Below are 7,015 nucleotides of genomic sequence, written 5' to 3'. Positions count from 1 at the left end.
TTTTAGCAATCCACTTGTAGAGGTGTCATATAATTCATCCATCCACAACACATGGTTGAAAAACATCCATTATTTGCCATATGCTATGCTGCCTTTATAATTTACAGTTGGCGGCAATATCAATTTAAAACTTGATACTCAGGTAGTTTTACATGGTCTTACTCGAGTCCCGAGTGCCGAGTCCGTCTACAGCAAAACAAACCGACTTCGTCGAGTCCCCAGTATGACTCAGTATTACAGAAACAAGTTTTGTTAACTAGGGCAAAAAACAAAAAGCAATTAAGTTAGGATCAAGAAAAGCTAAAATCCCATAGGCATAGTCTAAAATCGTAGTGGTAATAAGCGTGTGCTGAAACACGTTTAGTAAACGTATTTGAAAAAATGCATTTAGGCAGCAAATATTTGTTTACTGAACAGGGACTGTCGTCTGAGAAACGTTTGTGGCAAAAAATTAGGCAGAATCGATTTTGCACAAACCAGGAAGCGGAGAAAATGTGTTTGGGGGATTTTGATATAGAGATAGATCAGTAAAATTATGAGTTTGTTACTAAAGTTCAAGTAAAGGGAAAGTTACTTTTTTGCTAAAGAATTTGTGGTTGGGCCTGTTGATAAGGGCCTGTTTATCAATCCGAGACAGTTGGACTTTTTAGGTTTAGGAATTTTAAAGAAATTATGGTTTCATTCTACACATAGTTTTGGGGCAAAACGGACTCCTCACAAGGTACCGGAGTACTTATCGGAGTAGTTATTACTAGTGTAACTCAACTTAAACCTTTACTGTTTCTTTTGACATTTTGAAACTGGTACTAAAGTACCCAGTGTAGATCAGTTTTGCCGTAAGCCAAAGCGCCATGTATACCATTATTGGAATTATGACGTTACGTTGTGACCAGTGGTGGGATTCAAATTTTTCGTCAGCCGGTTCTATCACGAAAGTCATATTTTTCAGCCGGTTCTGTTGCAAAAAGTCATATTTTTCGGGAAATAATTAAAGTAGTTGCAAGAAGAGGATACAACCCCAGGTTCAAGCGATGGTGGGAACCGGCTGAATCCCATCACTGTTAACAGTCACACTAAAAACCGCAGTCGACTTGTACTTATGACGCAACAATTAAATTTTCAGATAAACTATCACAAAGGAAAATTACTACAATCATAAAAAATTACACCATGTTACGTGCGACTTCAACTTTGCACATTTAAAAAAATACTACTTTGGATCTAAAAATCGTTGTATCAGATAAGATGCAAAAATCCATTGACAGTAACGAGCAATGTTAACCGGTTCGCTGATCTAATAAAATTTCGTGAGACGGTTCTATAAAACCGGTGCGAACCGCCCGATCCCACCACTGGTTGTGACGCAACTTGTGACAATATCTCTGAATTTTTTTATGGAACCCTTAAACAAATATCTTTGGTCCTTTGCATTTCCACACAACGGGGCAATTAAATTATATTTTATTAGTGGTGTCCGGTCTGCCCAACCAGGCATTATGCCCCGTGCAAAAATCGACTGAAAATGTTAATTTATTCAAAAAGTATGCTTCTTTTAGTTGTTTTTTTAGCAAAGACGTAACTTTCAGTAAGACCTTTTGGTTGTTACCCTACTCATCAAAAAACATTTTGTAAAACCCAAAAAATAGCATTTATCCCTTACTTAAGGGGTCCGTTTTGCCCCGCCTTCCCCTACGCCTCCAGAAGATCGTTACGGTAAAACACGGATGGCCAAACACGTATAAAAAACGTTTTAGGATAAGGTGTCTTTTTAATAAAAACGGTCATCTTTAACTTGTCTAAAACTCATTGTTTGTAATTCCTCTTGGTCTTTATTTACCTTTCCAGAATGTCTACAACCTAACGGTAATAAACATCTATAGAAACATGTTCAGTAGACAAAGCATCTTTCACTCCTTATAATTTGTAAAGCCATTGTGAAACAATTAGAGCAAGTCAATTTTAAGTCAAGTCCTTGTCACAAAAAAATAAACGTTAACTTTTTTCGTTGACTTAAGTCATTACAACATTGGTAAGGGAGAACATAAAGCATTGTAAAACCAAACTGAGTAGAACTTGAAGATGTTTTTTAACCAACTTAAAAGTTGTATTTCTAAAAAATATACTAAAAAACAATTTTTACTGTCAGTGAATGTATAAAGTTTTAAATTTGCTTGTTTTTAGGGAAATGCTATATAATATCTTTATGGTAAAATATCAGCAAACTATCGTCTCAAAATTACTATTACAGATATATCGGTACCAGTCTAGAGCATTGGGGTTACAAATTTTTTTGTTCTTTGCGAACCATTTACAGTTTTTTTTAACTTACGTAACCCTCGATACGAGTGTTATACAAAAACAGAGTTCGTAGGAAAATGTAGTGTTGTTTTTTCCTTGAACAAAGAATGCTCAGTGGCTCCCAAAACACCCGATTGTGATCCCCAGGTTGGGATCCACCGTTTCAGAAGGACCAAAACAACAAATAAGATGTAGAGACATTAAACATATATAGAGCTTTATAGACACAAATTGCTGAGTAATAGGCTGGAAAAAACAAGTTATAAATAAACCTTGCCAAACTTTGCTTCTTTTATTTAAAAATATGTGCACAAGAAAGATAGATTAAAGAAATAAATACAATAGACTATATTACCTTACATTAAAATTGCAGGTGATTTTTTCAAAGCTTTTAGGCATATTAGGAAGTATAGTTCTAAAACTTTTTAGATGGGCTGCAAGCATGCAACTAACTCATCAGATAAATATTTTAAACCAAATTAGCATGACACCCCTTTTCCCATTGAAAACGTCTTTTACATGACGTCTATAAAACGTCTTCGTAACGTTTAATTAACGTGATTTTAAACGCAAAAGCAAAATTCTCTTTATTTTCTGTCAATAAATAAGCTTTTTACAAAAAAAAAAACGTTTAGAGTAATCGTTTTACTAAGTTTATTAAACCTTTTTAGAAGTAACATGAAAACAATCTAAATTGGTTTAAAACTATTCGCTTTATGTTAGTTTCGCAGCCTTATCAAACATTACTCCAATACTTTACCCAGTATGACGTCACCCTGGTGACCCCGACATTTGCTTCTGACTTGTATACTGTTAATGTTAATTTAATATCCAAGACCAAAACATATAGCTCATTAAACTTTATTTTAAGTCCACTAAATTATCCAAATTGACAGCAACAGCTGGATTTCGCCAAAGTGGATCACTCGTTGTTAATAATTCATTTCTAAGTGAATAAAATCCAAAGGTAGGTTTGATTTTAACCAACACTATAAATTACACTTCATGCTTATACACCCTAATTTGCTAAAAAGTTAGCTGCTGAACGGACTATAATTCAAGTGTACACATGACCAATTTTGACTGTTACAACAGAACTACATTCATAATAAAATCTCTCTTTTTCAACGACACATTCATAGCAAAATAAACAGTAGTGAAAAACAAAATACCCCAGATTTATAAATTAGCCCTAAATAATAATTTATCTTACATGCATGTTTAAATATTTAATGTATAGAACTTCGAGCTTTAAGCTTCATGGAATTTATGATTGCTGTTAAAGTAGATTTTTTGTTGAACTTTCAATTGTAGAACTTTCGATTGTAAAACTTCCGATTGTAGAACTTTCAATGTAGAATTTCTGATTGTAGAACTTTCTTATTGTAAAAATCTGATCGTAAAGCTATAGAACAGGGGTGGGCAAATGTATTCATTGAAAGAGTCATTTGCAGAAAATACAAGTACAAGAGAGCATCAAAGTTATATCAATTTACAAAAACGGTAATTAGTGTAAGTTCAGCATTAATAACAGAATTGTAATACTGTATAACAAAACGGTAATAACTGACACAATAATAATAGCGGTAATAACAAAATAACACGCACAATATTTACCAATATCAGTCTTTTGTTTGATTTGCTAATCTCTGAAACCTTAGCAATAAAATTGCCTTGACTTGCTGTGAACTAACTCTTCGGATTCTATGTGTAATGTTACATCATAAACGAAATGCTGGCCTAAATAAAGAAAAGAAAAGGAGAAAAGGTTCATAAACGGTATCTTGGTAGCCTTTACAATTTTTTTGGAATTTTACAATTCGACTAGAAGAGCTACAAAAAACATGCCGGCGAGCCGCAGTTTGCCCACCCCTGCTAAAGAATGTAAAGCTTTCAATTGTAAAACTACCAACAGAATAATTGTTGACTGAGGGGTATCAAATTAGCAGGGAGTCGAACCGGAACCGAACCGGAACTTTATGAACCGGTTTTGGTCCAAATTTTCCCGAACTGTAACCGAACCTGAACCGCTTTATGTAGGATTTTAAGGATCCGAACCGGAACTGAACCCAATATTTTGTAGGAACCCGAACCTTAACCGAACCCGAACCTGTCAAGTAAATGCGACGAATAGCAATATTTGTTGACCAGGAATTACTCGAGTTATTTTGTTATCAATTGGATGGTTTCCATCACTAGAGGCGTTGCGTGAGTCAGATGAGGTGTCGTGAGCTCCTATATTTTACAACCAGAAGCAAAATAAACATATTTACCAAAATAAACATATTCAACTACTACAGCATTAACCATTTTTAACCTTACCAAAAAAACTCAACATGCCATAGCCATCTCAACCAACTTTCTAGTTTTTGATTTTTTAAGGGTGATAACTTAGTGTGCAGTCGTTAACTTCAGGCGAAAATATAAAACAAGACCGTGAATATGTGTGAATAATTGTGGTAGAATTATAATTCGACTATCAGCAGCGCAGTTTCCTAAGTTCCATGATCGAGATTAGCGCTAAATTACAAGCACGGCCTTCGCCACCTGCAATTAAGATCGTTTTTTCCGGGTGTTACTGTGCCACGATTAGCACAACATCTGCCCCGAGCAGTGTGCCAAGTCAGAAAAAATACAAGCTGCGGTTGGGGGGAAATAAGTTGCACAAAAATGGAGACTTCGAAAGGCGCACCACAGTCACCATTACATTTCCTTTTAAGAATCTGTTGAATGTTACACAAAACATCGGATATTAGCGCAGAGAGCGAACTGCGAGACACATTAACTGCACCTATAACTCGACGTTTTTAGCAAGAAAAAAGAAAGAAGGTTTGACTTAGCGTTGTGGATTGTCGAATACACACTTGCTAACTAATAGCGTTGTGGATTGTCGAATACACACTTGCTAACTAATCAGCCAACCTAAACCAGGGGTTCCCAACCGTTTTCCAATCCCGTACCACTTGGACGTTTTCTAACGCCACGCGTACCACTTCTTGTATAACAGTGGTTCTTCACCTTTTTTTCTACCGCGCCCCTCTTTGGTAATTGTTCTGTGCCTTGCGCCACCTTAGATATTAAACAACAATAATATAGGAAATTTGTGGAGTGGAGCGCGAAAGAAATTGCGTTTATTTGGTTTGTGTTGACTAAACCTTAATTTTGACACACAAAAGCTGCTCGTGCTCGATATATTGGTTTTCATCCAGCTAATTTTGACAAACATGTTGTAAAAATTTAAACATTGCGTTAATCGTGTCTTAAAAGGGGTGATGGCACACAATGCAAAGGTTATATACTGCAAATAATATTACAAATTTGCGCAATAAAGTCAGAGTTTCCCCCAATTAGTTATACGCAAAAAGTTGTTCGTAGTTTGCGCAAAGCGCAAATTCTTTTGGAGTTTTGTTGTTAAAATTGGCAAAGCACAGTTTGTGGAGAGGGTGGCATGCTGCACAACTTCACAAGATCTTTTTCAACCATATCATACTGTTCTGAATAAATCGCTAAATTATGATATTTTCTTCAGTTACTTTTTCAAAGCAACATGGAACTGATAAAACATTATAAAAAGTTAAATATAGGAATAGAGCTTGCGCCCCCCCCCCCTAAGTTTGCTTGGCGCCCCGGTTAAGAACCACTGTTGTAGAACAACTATTTTGATCGAATCATATTTTTGCCTAATTTTACCTTACAACTAGTATTATTCAATGCTATTTGTAAATTAAGCTATAAATCAGTAGATAATATCTATCAAGAGCAGTCGTTTAACATAATTAACGCCGACTGTTCAACAGCGTTGTACGCTTTACAAATCAACTGCGCTTCTTGTCGACAATTGATATGACCTGTCTTTTAAAGATCGTAATGGTACGAAACAACAGGGATAGTTACGTAACAATGAAAAGGCTTTAGGGAATTTTTTTTGTAAAAAAACAGATCAACAAAATATAAAGTTGTGAATCCAGGTTTTTGTGAAAAAACGGAAGCTACTCGGGTACCACCTGAAAAACCTTCGCGTACCACTAGTGGTACGCGTACCACAGGTTGGGAACCCCTGACCTAAATCAATACCGAAAGAGAAAAACTATCCGGCATTTATGGTCGACCAAACAAAAGACGAAAAACAGTGTTTTGCGCTCGATTTTGGTTTCGCAATAGCTTAAGACGCGTGACACAATTACTTAAAAAGCACGCCACTTCGAACAGTTTGTTAAACCGTGACAAAAACGAACAAAAAACGATAATCACTTACAAAAAGAGGGATAAGAACCCCTAAAACCCCCTCTGAATACGCCACGGGGGGCAATGGATAATGTATAATATTGGTAACCTTCATTGGTACGGTAATACATAATACACTTACAAATAATACTAATAATCGCATTTCGAAATTCCAGGTGGGGTCAAGTATCCCCCCCCCCTTACCCCGGCGCCCATGCTCCCTGGTTATAAGTGCAGCTGCAATGAACACAATTTTTCTTCCAGCCCCATTTCTGTAATAACACGACACGATTTTTCGGTTCACTGCGCACACGTGAGATCATAACAGCAAAATATTGAAAAAGCAGCTGTATAGCCCAGGGGTCGGCAATTCCTTAATTCTTGACCATTAGTTGCCGCTTTCTAAAACTTAAAAATATTATAAACACACATACTAACTTTCCTTTTAACAAGTGTGTTTTCTACTTAAATAGTGATTTAAAAAGTACTTCAT

The sequence above is a fragment of the Ascidiella aspersa genome, chromosome 9, assembly GCF_963924565.1.
Source record: "Ascidiella aspersa chromosome 9, kaAscAspe10.2, whole genome shotgun sequence".
In the NCBI taxonomy this organism is placed as follows: domain Eukaryota; kingdom Metazoa; phylum Chordata; class Ascidiacea; order Phlebobranchia; family Ascidiidae; genus Ascidiella; species Ascidiella aspersa.
The sequence above is the reverse complement of the archived record's forward strand: the minus strand, read 5'-3'. Positions refer to the sequence as shown.